Source organism: Capra hircus, chromosome 8 (assembly GCF_001704415.2).
Source record: "Capra hircus breed San Clemente chromosome 8, ASM170441v1, whole genome shotgun sequence".
NCBI classification, from domain to species: domain Eukaryota; kingdom Metazoa; phylum Chordata; class Mammalia; order Artiodactyla; family Bovidae; genus Capra; species Capra hircus.
Window position 1 is genome coordinate 85,412,708 of NC_030815.1, and position 21,078 is coordinate 85,433,785.

The window sequence follows — 21,078 nt, forward strand, 5'->3', positions numbered from 1 at the left end:
AACTCAAACCCCTTCTTTTTCCGAAAAACCCCAAGGTCTTATTGATCTCTTAGATTCTATCTTGTTTACTCACAATCCTACTTGGGATGATTGTCAGCAGCTGTTGCAGGTGCTCTTCACCGCGGAGGAACAGGAGCGAATTCTATCGGAAGCATGAAAACATATTCCAGGAGTGGATGGAAGACCCACCACGCAGCCCCACCTAATTGAGGAGGGGTTTCCTTTGATGCGACCGAACTGGGATTTTGAACGCACTGAAGGTAGGGAGCATCTCCGAGTGTACCGCCAGACTCTGATGGCTGGCCTCCAGGCAGCCGCCAGGAAACCAACGAATTTGTCTAAGGTAAATTTGATAAGGCAGGAGCCAAAGGAGAGCCCGGCAGCCTTTTTAGAGAGGTTAATGGAGGCTTTCAGGCAGTATACGCCCAGGACCCTCAGGCTGATGAGTCACACGCAGCAGTTTTGCTAGCCTTTGTTAATCAGGCAGCTCTGGATATCAGGAGGAAGTTACAGAGGATAGAGAGGCTGGGAGAACAGTCAATACAGGATCTGGTGAGGGCAGCTGAGAAAGTGTTTAATAACAGAGAGACCCCTGAGGAAAGGGAGGAACGAATTAGACGGGAGGAAAGGGAATTTAGAGCTAAGGAAAACCGAAGAAATCAGAAAGAGCTGGCTCAAATTTTCTTTGCGGGGATGAGACTGGGACCTGATTCCTGGAAGACTCGAGACACCCAGACGAAAGGAAGGGAAAAACCAGCTAGGCCGACCCTAAAGAGAGACCAATGTGCCTATTGCAAAGAGCAAGGGCACTGGAAAAATGAGTGCCCCAAGAGAAACCTGAAAAAAAGGACTGTAAGAAAAGAAGAGTCTCCCTCGGGTACCCACATTTTATATGCAGGAGAAGATAGTGATTAGGGGGGTCAGGGCCCAGCACCCCTCCCCGAGTCCTGGGTAACTATTAATGTGGAGGGGAAACCGGTCAGTTTCATGGTGGATACGGGAGCCCAATACTCGGTCCTCAATCAAAAATTCGGGCCGATGTCCAAGAAGACTAGCTTGGTCCAGGGAGCCACCGGGACAAAAAGATATTACTGGACTACTAAACAAAAAGTGGACTTGGGAGCCCAATGGGTGTCCCAGTCATTTCTGGTGATCCCGGAGTGTCCGGCCCCTTTATTAGGAAGAGACCTATTGTCCAAAGTCAATGTGCAAATTCACTTTGAATCTGGAGGGATATCAGTCACAGACGGGCTTGGACAACCAATTCATGTTTTATCCCTGGCACTGAAAGATGAATACAGACTATATTCACCAAAACCCCCTGCAGCTGTGGACCCGGTTATGCTACAATGGATCCAAAAATACCCTCTGGCCTGGGCTGAGACGGCAGGAGTAGGACTGGCAAAACAAAGACCTCCCATCATTGTTGAATTAAAAGCAAATGCTACCCCTGTGAAGGTAAAGCAGTACCCCATGAGTCAGGAGGCCCGGCAAGGAATCATGCCACACATACAGCGCCTCCTGAAGGCTGGGATTCTTAAAAAGTGCTGGTCCCCATGGAATACTCCCCTGCTGCCTGTGAAAAAGCCTGGGAGAACGGACTTTAGACCCATCCAAGATCTTCGTGAAGTCAACAAACGGGTGAGTGACATTCATCCCACTGTCCCTAACCCATACACCCTCCTGAGCGGCTTGCCACCAGACTACATCTGGTATACAATCTTGGACTTAAAAGACGCCTTTTTCAGTTTGCCTCTGGCCCCCCAGAGCCAAGAGATCTTCGCATTCGAATGGACTGATGAAGACAGTCAAACTGTAGGACAGCTGACCTGGACTCGCCTTCCACAGGGATTTAAAAACTCGCCGACGTTGTTCAACGAGGGTCTAGGCGAGGACCTCTGTGAGTACCAGACTAGCCACCCCCACATTGTCCTATTGCAGTATGTAGATGACCTCATGCTGGCCGCTACTACCAAGGAGGTATGCCTAGAGGCCACAGGTGACCTCCTTCAGACTTTGGGGACATTGGGGTACCAGGTGAGTGCAAAGAAGGCCCAAATTGCTAAACAGGAAGTCGTTTACTTGGGGTACAAAATAAAACGGGGGCAAAGATGGTTGACTCAGGCTATGAAAGAGACTATTTTACAGATCCCCGAGCCAATGACTCTTCGGCAAGTGAGGGAGTTCTTAGGGACTGTTGGGTACTGCAGGCTATGGATCCTGGGGTTTGCTGAAAAGGCCCGGCCTCTATATGAAGGAAGTAGAGAAAATAAGAACTGGACTTGGACTGAGCCAATGAGGTGGGCGTTTCAGGAACTCCGGCAGGCATTGCTAGAAGCCCCAGCCCTAGCTCTCCCTGACCCAGCTAAGCCATTTCAACTGTGGATGAAAAGCAGGGAGTGGGAAAGGGAGTCCTGACACAGCAATGGGGACCTTGGAGGCAGCCTGTGGCATACCTCTCTAAACGGTTGGACCCGGTAGCTGCTGGATGGCCACCCTGTCTCTGTATCATCGCGGCCGCTGCTCTCCTTGTCCATGACGCTGACAGGTTGACTTATGGACAGCACCTCCTGGTCTACACTCCCCATGCCATAGAGGGAATCCTCAAACAGCCACCGGGTAAGTGGATTTCTAACGCTCGCTTAACCCATTACCAAGCCCTGTTGTTAGATGCTCCCCGGATACACTTTCAGACACCTTGTTTTCTAAATCCTGCTACTCTCTTGCCCATCCCGGAGGAGGATGGGCCTCTCCATGACTGTGTTGAAGTATTGGCTGAGGTAACCGCCATATGTAGAGACCTCAGTGACATACTATTAAAGGACAGTGAGCTGATATGGTTCACAGATGGGAGCAGTTATATAAAGGATGGGCAGAGAAAAGCGGGGGCAGCCATAGTAGATGACACTGGGAGGGTCGTCTGGGCCGAGGCTTTGCCCCCGGGAACATCCGCCCAAAAAGCAGAACGGGTAGCTGTGATACAAGCACTAGAGAGGGCGAAAGGAGAAAAGATCACCATTTACAGACAGCCAATATGCATTTGGCACCGCGCATATTCAAGGCCCTATATATAAAGAACGGGGGTTCTTGACGGCAGAGGGGAAAGAGATTAAGAACCTACCTGAAATACGCAGACTCTTGGCAGCGGTCCACTTGCCCTGGGCGGTATCCATAGTACATGTCCCAGGACACCAGAAAGGAGAAGATGCCAGGGCCCGAGGCAACCGTGCTGCCGATGTAGCAGCCCACGAGGTGGCCGCTGGATACTGCCAAGCTCATGTGCTGGCTGTAGGATTACCACCGCCAGGGATGGGGACTCTCCCCCCAAGCCCCATATACTCCCCCCTCCGATTTAAGCTGGATGCAGGATAACACCAACCACCCTGCGGGCAAGGATGATATCAGGACCAGGATGACAACCTGTTGCTTCCTGCCGACCTGGGCAGACATCTCTGTACCCATTTACATCAAACCACCCATTTGGGAGAGAAAGAGACTTTGACGCTTCTACAAGCAGCACAGCTGTGGTTTCCCCGACAAAAGAAAACCATGCAGGACATAGTCTGCACCTGCAAGGCCTGTCAGATGATGAGACCGGGAAAAGGACAGCACACGGGTGTAAGATACCAGGGGGAAAGGCCGGACAGCATTGGGAGATAGATTTTACAGAGGTGAGGCCAGGCAAGTATGGCTATCGTTACCTGTTAGTTTTGGTTGATACATTTTCTGGGTGGGTAGAAGCTTACCCCACTAAAAAGGAGACACAATAATAGTGGCTAAGAAGCTCCTAGAAGAGATAATACCTAGGTTTGGGCTGCCGGCATCTATTGGCTCTGATAATGGACCTGCATTTGTGAGCAAAATTGTTAAAGGACTGGTCTCAGCCCTGGGGACCAAATGGAAGCTACATTGCGAGTACAGTCCCCAGAGCTCAGGACAAGTAGAAAGAATGAATCGGACCCTAAAAGAAACTTTAACAAAGCTGGCAATAGAGATTGGAGGGGACTGGGTAACCCTCCTTCCCTTTGCGCTTTTTTGGGAGTGCAATACCCCCTATAAACTAGGTTTGACTCCCTTTGAAATTGTATATGGAAGTCCACCCCCCATTTGTTCAGTGTTTGAGGGAAAGACTAAACCATCTCTCCTGCTACGCATGTTCCAACAAGAGATGCTGGCTTTAAGTAAAGTGCATAAACGTATCTGGTCACTGATACGAGAAGTTCATGAGGGCCAGAGTAAAGGAATGATCCCGTCCCATGATATGGGCCCGGGAGATTGGGTCTGGGTTCAGAGACACCAGTCAAAAACCTTAGAGCCAAGATGGAAGGGCCCCTATGTTGTTCTCCTTACCACCCCCACTGCCCTAAAGGTGGAATGGAATTGGACGCTGGGTGCACTGCAACCACGTGCGTCGTGCCACCCCAGAGGAACAAGAAAAGGCCCAAAAAGAATGGAAGGCGATGCCGCATCCCACCAACCCCTTAAAAATGAAGCTTGTCCGCCAGCTGGCCCCAGACGAATCCCCCTGACTCTCCTGTTGGTGGCCCTCCTTCTCCACTCCTGAACTGCTGGTGCTAACCCACATCAACCTGCTAAGATCACCTGGACGCTTCATAATGGACTAACCCATGAGGTACTCAATTCGACTACTGGAATCCCCCCAATACTTGGTGGCCAGATTTATTCTTCAACCTTGGACCTTTGTAAAAAGAACATATCAGTACAGTTCAAGTGATGATGCTGAGACAATATCAGGAAATGTCTCAGAATGAAGAGGAGGATTCCTCTCCATGATCAAAGGACAGGGGGGAATGTTGGGACCCAACAAATGCCATGATAGGCTTCAGGGACTAAGGTAGGACTCACGGGAAAGGCTGAGTCATTGCCCCGTGAGGTCATCCCCACGGATGCCAGGACTTGTCTAATCAGCATACTCCCTGTAACCTGGTTTGAGTTTATCAGGACATAAAAGACATCCCCCTGCAGCCAATAGCCAATTAGTAAATACCAGGAAACCCCTGCAGCCAATAATGATTAGCCAATTAGTAAATACTAGGAAACTCCTGCAGCCAATCAGCCCTTGCCAACTCTCTGTTCTAAAACCTATAAATACGGCTGTAAATCTGGGCTTGGGGCTCCTTGCTCCACTCCACTGCATTGGATGTGGCGGGAGCCCTAGCTCAAGCTAGAAATAAAACCCCTTCCTGCTTTTGCATTGCTGTGGATGTCTTATTCTTCCGTTTTGGGGACTCAGACCCTGGCCATAACAAAAATCACTGCAGATGGTGACTGCAGCCGTGAAATTAAAAGACGCTTACTCCTTGGAAGAAAAGTTATGACCAACCTAGATAGCATTTTCAAAAGCAGAGACATTACTTTCCGACTAAGGTCCATCTAGTCAAGGCTATGGTTTTTCCAATAGTCATTTATGGATGTGAGAGTTGGACTGTGAAGAAGGTTGAATGCCAAAGAATTGATGCTTTTGAACTGTGGTGTTGGAGAAGACTCTTGAGAGTCCCCCGGACTGCAAGGAGATCCAACCAGTCCATTCTGAAGGAGATCAGCCCTGGGATTTCTTTGGAAGGAATGATGCTAGCTGAAACTCCAGTACTTTGGCCACTTCATGCAAAGAGTTGACTCACTGGAAAAGACTGATGCTGGGAGGGATTGGGGGCAGGAGGAGAAGGGGACAACAGAGGATGAGATGGCTGGATGGCATCACTGACTCGATGGATGTCAGTCTGAGTGAACTCTGGGAGTTGGTGATGGACAGGGAGGCCTGGCGTGCTGTGATTCATGGGGTTGCAAAGAGTCAGACATGACTGAGCGACTGAATTGAACTGAACTGAACTGAATCACTGCAGATGGTGATTGCAGCCATGAAATTAAAAGATGCTTACTCCTTGGAAGGAAAGTTACGACCAACCTAGATAGCATATTCAAAAGCAGAGACATTACATTGCTGACTAAGGTCAGTCTAGTCAAGGCTATGGTTTTTCTAGTGGTCATGTATGGATGTGAGAGCTGGACTGTGAAGAAAGCTGAGTGCCGAAGAATTGATGCTTTTGAACTGTGGTGTTGGAGAAGACTCTTGAAAGTCCATTGGAGTGCAAGGAGATCCAACCAGTCCATCCTAAAGGAGATCAGTCCTGGGTGTTCTTTGAAAGGACTGATGCTGAAGCTGAAACTCCAATACTTTGGCCACCTCATGCGAAGAGCTGACTCATTGGAAAAGACTCTGATGCTGGGAGGGATTAGGAACAGGAGGAGAAGGGGACACCAGAGGATGAGATGGCTGATGGCACCACTGACTCGATGGACGTGAGTCTGAGTGAACTCTGGGAGCTAGTGATGGACAGGGAGGCCTGGCATGCTGCAGTTCATGGGGTCTCAAAGAATCAGACACGACTGGGCAACTGAACTGAACTGAACTGAATGGAGACACAGATGTAGAAAATGGACTTGTGGACACCGTGGGTACGGAGTGGGATGAATGGAGGAAGTGGTGTCAACATATATACACTATTGTGTGTAACATAGGTTACTGGTGAGAAGTTGCTATGTAACACAGGAAACCCAGTCTGGTGCTCTATGACAACATAGAGGGGTGGGATTGGTGGTGGCAGGGAAGAAGGAGGCTCAAGAGGGAAGGTGTATATATATAATTATGGTTGATTTATGTTGTCATACATCAACACAACTTTGTTAAGCAATTTTCCTCCAATTAAAAAATAAATTAAAAAAATAATGTAATAAATTATGGGAGTTAAGGGAAAAACAACAATGATCTCAAGAGACCCGAAAAACCATGTCAATATCCAACAACACCTTTCCAGATAAAAAGACTCAACAAACCAGGAAGAGAAGGCCAGTTTCTCAACCTGACAAAGGGCATCAGCCATGAAAAATGAAGTACTGATAGATGCTCCATGGGTGAGTCTTGAAAAATTATGCTTAGTGAAAGAAGCCAGTCACAAAATTCCACATATTTTATGATTTCAATTATATAAAAATTTTAAATAGGCAAATCCATAGAGATAGAAACAGATTAATGGGGCTGGGGGCAGTGGTGAATGTAGAGTGATTGCTAATTAATAAGGGTTGTTTTTTTTTTTTTTGATGTGATGAAAATCTAAACTTAGTTTATGGTGATGGTTTTACAAGCTTGTGATATACTAAAAACCAGTGGATCGCACATTTTTAAATGGTGAATTTTATAATACATAAATAATATCTCAATGTAAAGAGCTTTTGGTTTTGAGGTTGTATATCCTTTCCTGTTATACACATGTGCTGTTCTGTGCTAAGTCACTTCAGTCATGTCCGACTCTTTGTGACCCCGTGGACAGTAGCCCACCAGGCTCCTCTGTTCATGGGATTCTCCAGATAAGAATACTGGAATGGGTTGCCATGCCCTCCTCCAGGGGATCTTCCTGACCCAGGGATCAAACCCGCAGCTCCTGCATTGCAGGCGGATTCTTTACTGCTGAGCTAACAGGGAGGCCCTGCTATAAACACATGCAAACATAATAAGAAAATAAACTTCTGACTAAAAAAAAAAAACCAAACTCTTACAAATATTACACAGTTATAATCCACATCTAAGAGGTAATGATGCAAACTTTAGGCAAAAATCTTTTTTCAAGTCTTCACGGCAATGGTGAAAATTGCGAACTTAAGTTGTGACAACACTACTTAAAAGAATATCAGAAACCACTTTTATTCCAGATCTTGTTTTGATAAAAACATTCTCCCTTTCAAAGCTTACCTCATGTCAATCACTTGACTCACTACAACACTGGGTTTTGAGTCTTCTTCGTTCATATCATATAGGAAGAGTTTGAAGTCACAAACTACGCCAATGCCCTCTGCCATCCTCTTTTCCTGCCTGCTTTCTTTGGAATCTTTAGTTTTTATTTTTCAAGAAACAAATAAAAGCAATCCAAGCTGAAACATCAAACACTACACAATTATGACATACAAAATTAAAACAATACAAGTGTGTTACAAACACTTTTCTTGTTAAAAGATTGGAACCCAACGACATAACATGATTGAAATTTAAAAGCAAGGCAATTCTTTTGATTACTGAATAATTCATGTGTGTGAAAAATATATTAATTCTATTTCAATTAACACAAGCAATTCATTCAAATAACGGTCACAGCTTTGCCTCTAAGGTAACATTAAATTCAAATTTGGTAACTCCAAAATCACTTCAGATTTTAAATATTTCTCAGGAAGGTTTTTTTTTCACTTTTAATCTCATAAGTTATTATTGCTGACTGGAAATCAAAGTTACATCATTAGGACAGATTTTAGCATTTGTTCATTGCAAGGTAATGTCTAAACAGAAAACTTTGGGAAATTTGAAAATATCCTATTGGGAGCAGCTACACTTAGTTTTGAAATCATATTCTTAGGATGCAAAAAATATTTTCAATTTAATATAATTAATACTGTATAACATATCATAAATACTTCTGACAAATATTGTATATGCATTTTGAAAAGTGATTATTAATAAACTCTTTAAGAGTTCATGGGAACCCAGAACATTGCCACTTACCCAGACATGGCCTTCATATGCTGTTCCCAAGCCTTTCTGTGGGTCTAGACAGAAGGCACCTTTCTTCTGATGAAAAGGCACTGGACAAGCTCTTGGAGCTTTTTCTACACAGGCTGTGTGACATGAGAATCCACATGCTTTTTGAGGGAAATAGAGAGATATGATTGTAGTGGGTAAAATGGGTTGATTCCCTCAACCCCCACTGCATATCTGTCTACTCTATCCTAGAGATCAAAATGCTAAAAAAACTACCTCTCCCAGACTCCCTTGGAACTAAGTTTTGGACCTGACATAAGTTCTGCTGGTAAGATAACCTGTGAGACTGAATTGAGTCAAGCTAGGACAGGGAGGCCTGGCGTGCTGCGATTCATAGGGTTGCAAAGAGTCAGACATGACTGAGCGACTGAACTGAACTGAGGAGGGCTGTAAAACACAGCACGTCGATTTTACTGGCTTGGAAATTGACAGGGGGTGACAGCTGCAGGAATGGCTTCTGAATTTGATGGGCGCTCTCTTAACTCCGCAGCAGCAGGGTGTTTCTTGACACTGGCAGACGTTGCAGGTTTTGAGGGCTGCAGCGGTAGTGGCAGCTTCCAGATTCACCATCTTCCTGTGACACTGGTGGGAGCTGTTCCAGGCTCAGCAGAGACTGAGAGACGCTGGCAGCAGGAAATACTCTGGGAGCTCAGCTCAGAAGCTGCCTCTGCTGCCCTGGGAGGATTGCATGGGTACAGAATTCCCCGTGTAAAGTCCCACTTTGTTTAATATGCTGGGGTGCATTTATGGTTAAGGCATCTCTGATTGTCATAGCGCTGAGGACAGGAAAGCTGTCTTACTCTGCACCGTGTGTTCCTGAGTGGGCACTCGAGAGACTGGCTATTAATACAGAGTCTGTTTCCTAGGATGAGGTATGAGGTGTCAGTGCGGTACTGTGATATACTGTTTGATACTTCCAAAACTATATTTCTTTCTTTCAATGATGTCATAATAAATTCAATGAGTAAAATAAAAGGATTACAACTCAAGGCTAGCATTCTATTTTCTCGTCACATATGCTGGTGAATGTGGTCCTCACACTCTACTATTGCTATAAACAACAAAATGTATCTAAACACATTTTCCTAATAACTGTGGCCCTGCCTGAAGACTACACAGCACACCTCCCTGTGGTGCTTTCACGTGGGCTGTGAGGGGATGAGGCTGTTTGGAGCTGCACAGTGCAGAGGTCTCTTCAGAAGCCCCCATATGAAATAGATTCAGAGGGATTTTTAGTAACGCGATCAGTTCACTGTCGTGCTTCCACAATTCAAAGAGAATGAAATTTCTGACTGAATGTTTGTGTTCCTTCATAAATGATATATCGAAATCGTAATCCCCATGTGATGGTGTTTGGAGATGGGGTCCGTATGAGGACATGGGAGTGGAGCCCTCAAGAATGGGATCAGCGCCGTTACAAAAAAGACCACACAGAACTCCTTGTCTCACATGTACCCCAATGTTCATCGCAGCACTGTTTATAATAGCCAGGACATGGAAGCAACCTGGATGTCCATCAGCAGATGAATGGATAAAAAAGCTGTGGTACATATACACAATGGAGTATTACTCAGCCGTTAAAAAGAATACATTTGAATCAGCTCTGATGAGATGGATGAAACTGGATGATACAGAGTGAAGTAAGCCAGAAAGAAAAACACCAATACAGTATACTAACACATATATGTGGAATTTAGAAAGATGGCAATGATGACCCTGTATGCAAGACAGCAAAAAAGACACAGATGTGTATAGCGGACTTTTGGACTCTGAGGGAGAGGAAGAGGGTGGGATGATTTGGGAGAATGGCATTGAAACATGTATACTATCATGTAAGAATCGAATCACCAGTCTACGTCCGATGCAGGATACAGCATGCTTGGGTCTGGTGCACGGGGATGACCCGGAGGGATGTTGTGGGGAGGGAGGTGGGAGGGGGGTTCATGTTTGGGATCGCATGTACACCCATGGTGGATTCATGTCAATGTATGGCAAAACCAATACAGTATTATAAAGTAAAATAAAGTCAAAATAAAAAGTTAAAAAAAAAAAAAAAAGAACTCCTGTCTCCTCCACCAGTTGAAGACACAGCAAGCAGGCAGCCGTCTGCAGCCTGCAAGAAGGCCTCCCCAGAACTGGGCCATACTAACATTCTGGTCTGAGACTTCCGGCCAGTGAGGACCATATGACTGTGTTTGGAAATCGCCCAGTCTCTGTACTTTGCTATGGCGCTGAGTTGGCTAAAACACTTAGATACAAGTATTAGGAGTCTGACTCCATGTATTCCTCTCTCAGATCTCACCGTCACAGGTGCAGCCTTGTCTTATCAAACCCACCATCAGAGATGTGCACTGGTGACACTTGGTGGGAGCAGTAAAGGATGCGAGGAAAAACCGGTGGGCCTTATGCTATAAAACAAAGAGACCAAATGCACATTGTTAAACAACTTTGAACAGGTGATTCTGGTGATTCCTTCAACCCCTCCTGCCCAGACAAAGAAAAGCAGCGTTCCCTTTTCTCACCAGCATTTAAGATTCTCGCCCCTAAGTACTTCATAATTGGAAAATTCTGATTTAAAAAAATACCAAGAAGAGAAAAGGGGTGCGGAGGAGGAGAAGAAGAAAGAGAACTATTTAAGTGGTGATCAAACGTACATTGTTACTACTTGGAAGTAGTAGCAATAAAGCCTGACTTTTATTTGAGCTGATATGCTCTGAACATTTAAAAAATTCTAGACTGACAAATTCTTCAAATCATTCCTCTATAACAAATAGAGTCAAAATTGCCTATGTATACCTATTTTTATTGGGGAGGGGTAGCAAAAATAATATGGTTTTTAAAACATTCTTTAGAAGAAAGAGTAATTTCAAAATTTTATCTCTACAGCAAATTATGTGTTTCATTTTCTACTATCAATTAAAAAAAAATGTGCTCCAGGAAATGGAACACTCCTATTAAGTTAAGCAAGACCTATTACACCTTCAAGACAGAAGGCACCCTGAAATTTCTCACTGAAACCCCAATAACTAAAATTGTAGATGTTTTCACAGAATTATCAAGTTGACAACCCACTATAGATTTTCCATTTCTGTATCATGTCTTTCTGACCTGAAATTATTGTCGTAAAATAGCAATATGTATAACAAAATTATAACAAAATCTGGTTTTCCTAAACATTAGTTGGCCAGTTTTCTCACCTTCCTTGTGTTTGTTTCCTAATCTGTGAGGGGGGACAGACTTGCACTCCCTGCCGTGTGCTATGGGTGGTGTGTGTGCAGGGGCTACTTGATCTTTCTCAGATGATCAGTCTATTCCTCTCTTCAGCACTGCAAGTCACCCCTGCCTCCTGAAGAATCTGGTGTCTCTAGTTTCTGAATGCTTCTAGGTGTGCAAAATCTTAATCATCTTGTGACTTAGCAAGACCTTTCTAAGCCCTTGACATTCAGATTTTTCAGCCTTCCTAACCTCTCACTCAGGTTCTTCCATCTTCCAAAATTACATTGACTTATTTGTCTACTTTTTCTCTCTCTTTGGTTGGATTAGTAAGTTTCATTAGAAAGCAAAAAAAGAAAAAAAAAGTATGCATTTTTGAATCTGCTATGTTTAACCAGAAGTCTCCAAGGAAAATAAGAAGGAAAGAAGGAAGGGAAAAGAAGGGAAGGTAAGGGGTAGGTTAGAGACCAAAACCAACTTGTCATTTTTCAAAGACTTGCTAAATTCATAACTAGATCAAGTACCTTAGTTGGAAAGAGGATTCTACTATGACATTCCTTTCTCTTTATTGTTGGTGTGTGGACTGGAAGGTGAGCAGGATCTGTGATCTGAAACAAAAAGACAAAAATAAAGGTAGGTAAGTCACCCATATCACCAAAATGATGAGAATTAAATTATTTCTCAAGAAAAGCAAAAGAATTATATTTGCTATACAAGAAGACAGTAAAAATAAAATTCTCACAGGGCAAAATATATATTTTAAGTAATTTAAATCTCTGCTTTTAGTTTCTATTAAAAATATACTTATTTCATATACTATATTTCAATTTGGCTATTTTAAAATGTATGTCATAACATGTAGACTATATTAAAGAAGAATTTTATTTTTTGGCTGAACCCTGCAGCATGTGGAACTTCCTCTAGCATGTACTGAACATATGACAACTGCAGTGGAAGCATGGAGTCTTAACCACTGGGCTACCTGGGAAGTCCAAAAGAAGAATAGTAATCCTAAACATATTTGAAAGATAATTTTAACAAGTAGACACATGATCAGACTCTTCAAAAGATTTTTGAACTACTAGTTTTATAAATGTAGAAGTAATTTATAATTTGGAATCTGCAGAAATATACTGAAACAATTATAGAGGGTTCAGCAAGATCATGTGAATACTAATAATCTAAAAATCGCTCAGATAATTCAGATTACATATCTTAAACAGACCTCAAAATCATATAAAATACAGCTGCCTATGTGACTGGAAAAGGTGAGTTTTCATTCCAATCCCAGAGAAAGGTAAAGCCAAAGAATGCTCAAACTACTGCACAATTGCACTCATCTCACATGCTAGTAAAGTAATGCTCAAAATTCTACAAGCCAGGCTTCAGCAATACGTGAACCATGAGCTTCCAGATGTTCAAGCTGGTTTAAGAAAAGGCAGAGGAACCAGAGATCAAATTGCCAACATCCTCTGGATCATCGAAAAAGCAAGAGAGATAAAAACATCTATTTCTACATTATTGACTATGCCAAAGCCTTTGACTGTGTGGATCACAATAAACTGTGGAAAGTTCTGAAACAGATGCAAATACCAGACACCTGACCTGCCCCTTGAGAAACCTGTATGCAGGTCAGGAAGCAACAGACAGAACAGGACATGGAACAACAGAATGGTTCCAAGTAGGAAAAGGAGTACGTCAAGGCTGTATATTGTCACCCTGCTTATTTAACTTATTTATATGCAGAGTACATCACGAGAAATGCTGGGCTGGATGAAGCACAAGCTGGAATCAAGACTGCCAGGAGAAATATCAATAACCTCAGATATGCAAATAACACCACCCTTATGGCAGAAAGTGAAGAACTAAAGAGCTTCTTGAAGAAAGTGAAAGAGGAGAGTGAAAAAGTTGGCTTAAAACTCAACATTCAGAAAACTAATATCATGGTAGCCGGTCCCATCACTTCATGGCAAATAGATGGAGAAACAGTGGAACAGTGGCTGACTTTATTTTTCTGGCCTTCAAAATCACTGCCGATGGTGTCTGCAGTGATGAAATAAAAAGATGCTTACTCGTTGGAAGGAAAGTTATGACCAACCTTGACACCATATTAAAAAGCAGAGACATTACTTTGCCAACAAAGGTCCATCTAGTCAAGGCTATTGTTTTTCCAGTGGTCATGTATGGATGTGAGAGTTGGACTGTAAAGAAAACTGAGCACCGAAGAATTGATGCTTTTGAACTGTGGTGTTGGAGAAGACTCTTGAGAGTCTCTTGGACAGCAAGGAGATCCAACCAGTCTGTCCTAAAGGAGATTAGTCCTGGGTGTTCATTGGAAAGACTGATGTTGTAGCTGAAACTCTAATACTTTGGCCACCTGATAAGAAGAGCTGACTCATTTGAAAAGACCCTGATGCTGGGAGAAATTGAGGGCAGGAGGAGAAGGGGACGATAGAGAACGAGATGGTTGGATGGCATCACGAACTCAATGGACATGAGTTTGGGTAGACTCAGGGAGTTAGTGATGGACAAGGAGGCCTGGCATGCTGAGGTTCATGGGGTCTCAAAGAGTTGGACACGATGGAGTGACTGAACTGAACTGATGTGATATAAAATTTTTCTTTCCTAGGACATAGTATAAAACATATTTTGAAATGGAAAGAATTGGATGCTTACATATCTTCCTGGAGAATAAAATCTGACTGTAAGCAAAGATGGTGCACAGTTAAGCAGAGCTTATAAGTACATAGATTTGCAAAATGGTAAACAACCATGGAGAAAAAAATACTGTAATAAACTGATAGCAAATGCAGGAAATTCAGGACACTTGCAAAACTTTCAAAGACATTAAAAAAAATTGCCTCTTTACTATGCATCCCAATAAACAGATTTTTATATGGATTTATTAAATAACTATAATAAAGATTCCTTCATATGAGGCAATTTATTAATGACTTAGCTCCAATTTAGTTTAAGGAGAGACTATGACATCATCCCCCTTCATGGATCACAGCCTTGTCATGGTGAATGGTCATGGAGAAACCAAGGGAGTTCCAGCAAAACGTCTACGTTTGTTTCATTGACTGTGCTAAAGACTTTGACTGTGTCAATCACAACAAACTGTGGAAAATTCTGAAAGAGATGGGAGTAACAGACCACCTTTACCTGTCTCCTAAGAAACCTGTATGTGGTCAAGAAGCAACAATTAGAATTGCACATGGAATAACAGATTGGTTCAAAATTGAGAAAGAGGTATGACAAGGCTGTACATTATCACCCTTTTATTTAAATTATATGTAGAGTACATCATGTGTAATTCTAGGATGTATGAATCACAAACTGAAATCAAGATTGTGGGGAGAAATATCAACAACCTCAGATATGCAGATGCTACCACTCTAACGGCAGAAAGTACAGAGGAACTAAAGAGCCTCTTGATGAGGGCAAAAAAAAAAAAAAAAAGGAGTGAAAATGCTGGCTTGAAACTCAATGTTCAAAAAACTATGACCATAGCATCTGGTCCCATCACTTCAAGGCAGAAAGAAGGGGGAAAAGTGGAAGCAGTGACAGATTTTATTTTCTTGGGCCTCAAAATCACTGCAGGTGGTGACTGCAGCCATGAAATTAAAAGATGCTTGCTCCTTGAAAGGAAGGTTATGACAAACCTAAACAGCATATTAAAAAGCAGAAACATAACTTTGCTGACAAAGGGCCATCCAGTCAAAGCTATGGTTTTTCTAGTAGTCATGTACAGATATAAGAGCTGGACCATAAGGAAGGCTGAGTGCACAAGAATTCATGGTTTCAAATTGTGGTGCTGGAAAAGACTCTTGAAAGTCCCTTTTACAGCAAGGAGATCAAACCAGTCAATCCTAAAGGAAATTATCCCTGAATATTCAATGGAAGAACTGATGCAGAAGCTGAAGTTCCAATAGTTTGGCCACATGATGCAAAGAGCCAACTCACTGGAAAATACTGATGTTGGGAAGGATTGAAGGTAAAAGAAAAAGAGGGTGGCAGAAGATGAGATGGTTAGATAGCATCACTGATTCAATGGTACATACCTGAGCAAACTCTGGGAGACAGTGAAGGACAGAGAAGCCTGGTGTGATGCAATCCGTGGGGTTGCAAAGAGTCAGACATGACTTCGTGATTGAACAACAAAAATCGTATCATCCTATCAGTTGATGCAGAAAAGCTTTTGACAAAATTCAACGTCCATTCATAATAAAACTCTCACCACACTAGGAATGAAAAGAAGCTCTTAATCTGATGAAGGGCATTTATAAGAAAACAAAGGCAAGCACTACTACTAATGAAAAACCAAATACTTTCTCCTAAGAATGGAAATAAGGCAAGGATCTCCAGTACTACTTCTTTCATTCAACTCAACCTGAAAGTTCTAGCCAGGACAGCAGGCAGAATGAAAAATAATAGGCATACAGAACAGAATAGAAGCAATCAAACTACCTTATTTGCAGATGACACGATAATCTGCATAGAAAATGTCTAGGAACGTCAAGTAAAGATAAATTCCTGAACTATTAAATGAATTTGACAAAGACACATGACACAAGATTAACACAAAAATTAATCATATTTATACATAATAGGAAAATATAATTGGAAATTGACTTTTTCTACTGAGACCTAACCCTGCTTATTTAACTTATATGCAGAGTACATATATGCTGGATGAAGCACAAGCTGGAATCAAGATTGCTGGGAGAAATATCAGTAACCTCAGATATGCAGATGACGCCACCCTTATGGCAGAAAGCGAAGAAGAACTAAAGAGCATTTTGATGAAAGTGAAAGAGGAGAGTGAAAAAGTTGGCTTAAAGCTCAACATTCAGAAAACTAAGATCATGGCATCTGGTCCCATCACCTCAGGGCAAATAGATGGGGAAACAGTAGAAAAAGTGGGAGACTCTACTTTTTTGGCCTCCAGAATCACTGTAGATGATGACTGCAGCGATGAAATTAAAAAATCATTTATTCCTTGGAAGAAAAGTTATGACCAACCTAGATAGCATATTAAAAAGCAGAGACATTACTTTGCCAACAAAGGTCCACCTAGACAAGGATATTGTTTTTCCAATAGTCATGTATGGATGTGAGAGTTGGACTGTGAAGAAAGCTGAGCACCAAAGAATTGATGCTTTTGAACTGTGGTGTTGGAGAAGACTCTTGAGAGTCTCTTGGACAGCAAGGAGATCCAACCAGTCCATCCTAAAGGAAATCAGTCCTGAATATTCATTGGAAGGACTGATGCTGAAGCTGAAACTCCAACACTTTGGCCACCTGATATGAAGAGCTGACTCATTTGAAAAGACCCTGATGCTGGGAAAGATTGAGAGCAGGAGGAAAAGGGGATGACAGAGGATGAGATGGTCAGATGGCATCACTGATTCAATGGACATGAGTTTGAGTAAACTCCAGGAGTTGGTGATGGGCAGGGAGGCCTGGCATGCTGCAGTCCAAGGGGTTGCAAAGAGTCGGATGTGACTGAGCAATTGAACTAAGACTTAATTTTTTAAAACACTGAAGGATTCACAACAAAACTGAGGGGAGAATACAGAGATTTCCCATATAGCCTCTGACCTTACAAAAGCATAGCCACCCCCATCATCAAAATCCCCCACTAGAGTGGTACATTTGTTACACTTGATGAAGCTACACTGATGCATCCTGATTGTCCAAAGTCCATAGTTTACATTAAGATTTACTGTTACTGTTATGCATTCTATGGGTTTAGACAAATGTTTGATAACATGTATTTATCATGATGGTACCAAAAAAGTAGTTTCACTCCTGTGAAAGTCCTTGGTGCTCTACCTGTTCACTTCCTCACCCCAACCCCTGGAAACTACATGATTTTTACAGTACATAGTTTTGCCTTTTCTAAAATGTCATGTACTTGAAATCAAACAGAATGTAGCCCTTTTAGATTGGTTTCTTTCACTTGGTAAGATGTATTTTAGATTCTTCCATGTCTTTCAATGGCTCTATAACTCACTTATTTTTATGGCTGAGTAATGTTCCATTGACTTCATATACCACAGTTTATTTATCCAGACACCTACACGAACCAGATAATCATGATGGTGTGATCACCAACCTAGAGCCAGACATCCTGGAATGCAAAGTCAAGTGGGCCTTAGGAAGCATCACTATGAACAAAGCTAATGGAGGTGATGGAATTCCAGTTGAGCTATTTCAAATCCTAAAAGATGATGCTGTGAAAGTGCTGCACTCAATATGCCAGCAAATTTGGAAAACTCAGCAGTGGCCACAGGACTGGAAAAGGTCAATTTTATTCCAATCTCAAAGAAAGGTAATGCCAAAGAATGCAAAAACTACCACACAATTGCACTCATCTCACACACTAGCATGGTGAAGGCGATGGCACCCCATTCCAGTACTCTTGCCTGGAAAATCACATGGATAGAAGAGCCTGGTGGGGCTGCAGTCCATGGGGTCACTAAGAGTAGGACACGACTGAGAGGTTTCACTTTCATTTTTCACTTTCAAGCACTGGAGAAGGAAATGGCAACCCACTCCAGTGTTCTTGCCTGGAGAATCCCAGGGACGGAGGAGCCTGATGGGCTGCCGTCTATGGGGTCGCACAGAGTCGGACACAAAGGAAGAGACTTAGCAGCAGCAGCAGCAGCACATGCTAGCAAAGTAATGCTTAAAATTCTCCAAGCCAGGCTTCAACAGTACGTGAACCATGAACTTCCAGATGTTCGAGCTGGTTTTAGAAAGGGCAGAGGAACCAGAGATCAAATTGCCAACATCCGTTGTATTATCAAAAAAACAAGAGAGTTCCAGAAAAACATCTATTTCTGCTTTATTGACTATGCCAAAGCCTTTGACTGTGTGGGTCACAATAAACTGTGGAAAATTCTTTAAGAGATGGGAATACCAGACCACCTGATCTGCCTCTTGAGAAATATATATGCTGGTCAGGAAGCAACAGTTTGAACTGGACATGGACAGCGATTGGTTCCAAACAGGGAAAGGAGTATGTCAAGGCTGTATATTGTCACCCTGCTTATTTAACTTATATGCAGAGTATATCATGAGAAAGGCTGGGCTGGATGAAGCACAGCTGGAATCAAGATTGCTGGGAAAATATCAATAACCTCAGATATGCAGATGATACCACCCTTATGGCAGAAGTGAAGAAGAACTAAAGAGCTTCTTGATGAAGGTGAAAGAGGAGAGTGAAAAAGTTGGCTTAAAGCTCAACATTCAGAAAACTAAGATCATGGCATCTGGTCCTGTCAGTTCAGTTCAGTCACTCAGTCATGTCTGAATCTTTGCAACCCCATGATTCACACAGCATGCCAGACCTCCCTGTCCATCACCAACTCCCAGAGCTTACCCAACTCATGTCCATTGAGTCGGTGATGCCATCCAGCCATCTCATGCCCTTCTCCTCCTTCTCCCAATTCCTCCCAGCATCAGGATCTTTTCCAATGAGTCAACTCTTTGCATGAGGTGGCCAAAGTATTGGAGTTTCAGCTTCAGCATCAGTCCTTCCAATGAACAACCAGGACTGATCTTCTTTAGGATGGACTGGTTGCATCTCCTTGCAGTCTAAGGGACTCTCAAGAGTCTACTCCAGCACCACAGTTCAAAAGCATCAACTCTTCAGTGCTCAGCTTTCTTCACAGTCCAACTGTCACATCCATACATGACTACTGGAAAAACCATAGCCTTGACTAGGCAGACCTTTGTTGGCAAAGTAATGTCTGCTTTTTAATATGCTGTCTAGGTTGGTCATAACTTTTCTTCCAAGGAGTAAGTGTCTTTTAATTTCACGGCTGCAATAACCATCTCCAGTGATTTTGGAGCCCCCCAAAATAAAGTCTCTCAACGTTTCCATTGTTTCCCCATCTATTTCCCATGAAGTGATGGGACCAGATGCCATGATCTTAGTTTTCTGAATGTTGAGCTTTAAGCCAACTTTTTTGCTCTCCTCTTTCACTTTCATCAAGAGGCTTTTTATTTCTTCACTTTCTGCCATAAGGGTGGTGTCATCTGCATATCTGAGGTTATTAATATTTCTCTTGGCAAACTTGATTCCAGCTTGTGCTTCATCTAGCCCAGCATTTCACATGATGTACTCTGCATATAAGTTAAATAAGCAGGGTGACAATATACAGCCTTGATGTACTCCTTTTCCTATTTGGAACCAGTCTGTTCCATTTCCAGTTCTAACTGTTGCTTCCTAACCTGCATATAGGTTTCTCAAGAGGCAGGTCAAGTGGTCTGGTATTCCCATCTCATTCAGAATTTTCCACAGTTTACTGTGATCCACAGAATCAAAGGCTTTCACAGAGTCAATAAAGCAGAAATAGATGTTTTTCTGGAACTCTCTTGCTTTTTCGATGATCCAGAGGATGTTGGCAATTTGATCTCTGGTTCCTCTGGCTTTTCTAAAAGCAGCTTGAACATTTGGAAGTTCACGGTTCACGTATTGCTGAAGCCTGGCTTGGAGAATTTTGAGCAGTACTTTACTAGTATGTGAGATGAGTGCAATTGTGTGGTAGTTTGAGCATTATTTGACATTGCCTTTCTTTGGGATTGGGATGAAAACTGATCTTTTCCAGTCCTGTGGCCACTGCTGAGTTTTCCAAATTTGCTGGCATATTGAGTGCAGCACTTTCACAGCATCATCTTTCAGGTTTTGAAATAGCTCCACTGGAATTCCACCACCTCCACTAGCTTTGTTCATAGTGATGCTTTCTAAGGCCCACTTGACTTCACATTCCAGGATGTCTGGGTCTAGGTGAGTGATCATACCATCATGATTATCTTGGTCGTGAAGATCTTTTTTGTACAATTCTTCTGTGTCTTCTTGCCACCTCTTAATATCTTCTGCTTCCGTTAGGTGCATACCATTTCTGTCCTTTATTGACCCATCTTTACATGAAATGTTCCCTTGGTATCACTAATTTTCTTGAAGTGATCTCAATTCTTTCCCATTCTGTTGTTTTCCTCTATATCTTTCCATTGATCGCTGAGGAAGGCTTTATTATCTCTCCTTGCTATTCTTTGGAACTCTCCATTCAGATGTTTATATCTTTCCTTTTATTCTTTGCTTTTTGCTTCTCTTTTATTCACAGCTATTTGTAAGGCCACGCCAGACAGCCATTTTGCTTTTTTGCATTTCTTTACCATGGGGATGGTCTTGATTCCTGTCTCTTGTACAATGTCACGAACCTCCGTCCATAGTTCATCAGGTACTC

General features: G+C 42.7%; 1 pseudogene; it reads right to left on the reverse strand.

Moving 5' to 3' along the window:
- The window catches only part of LOC102173298, a 69,608-nt pseudogene that overhangs the window by 15,993 nt on the left and 32,537 nt on the right, over nt 1-21,078 (reverse strand).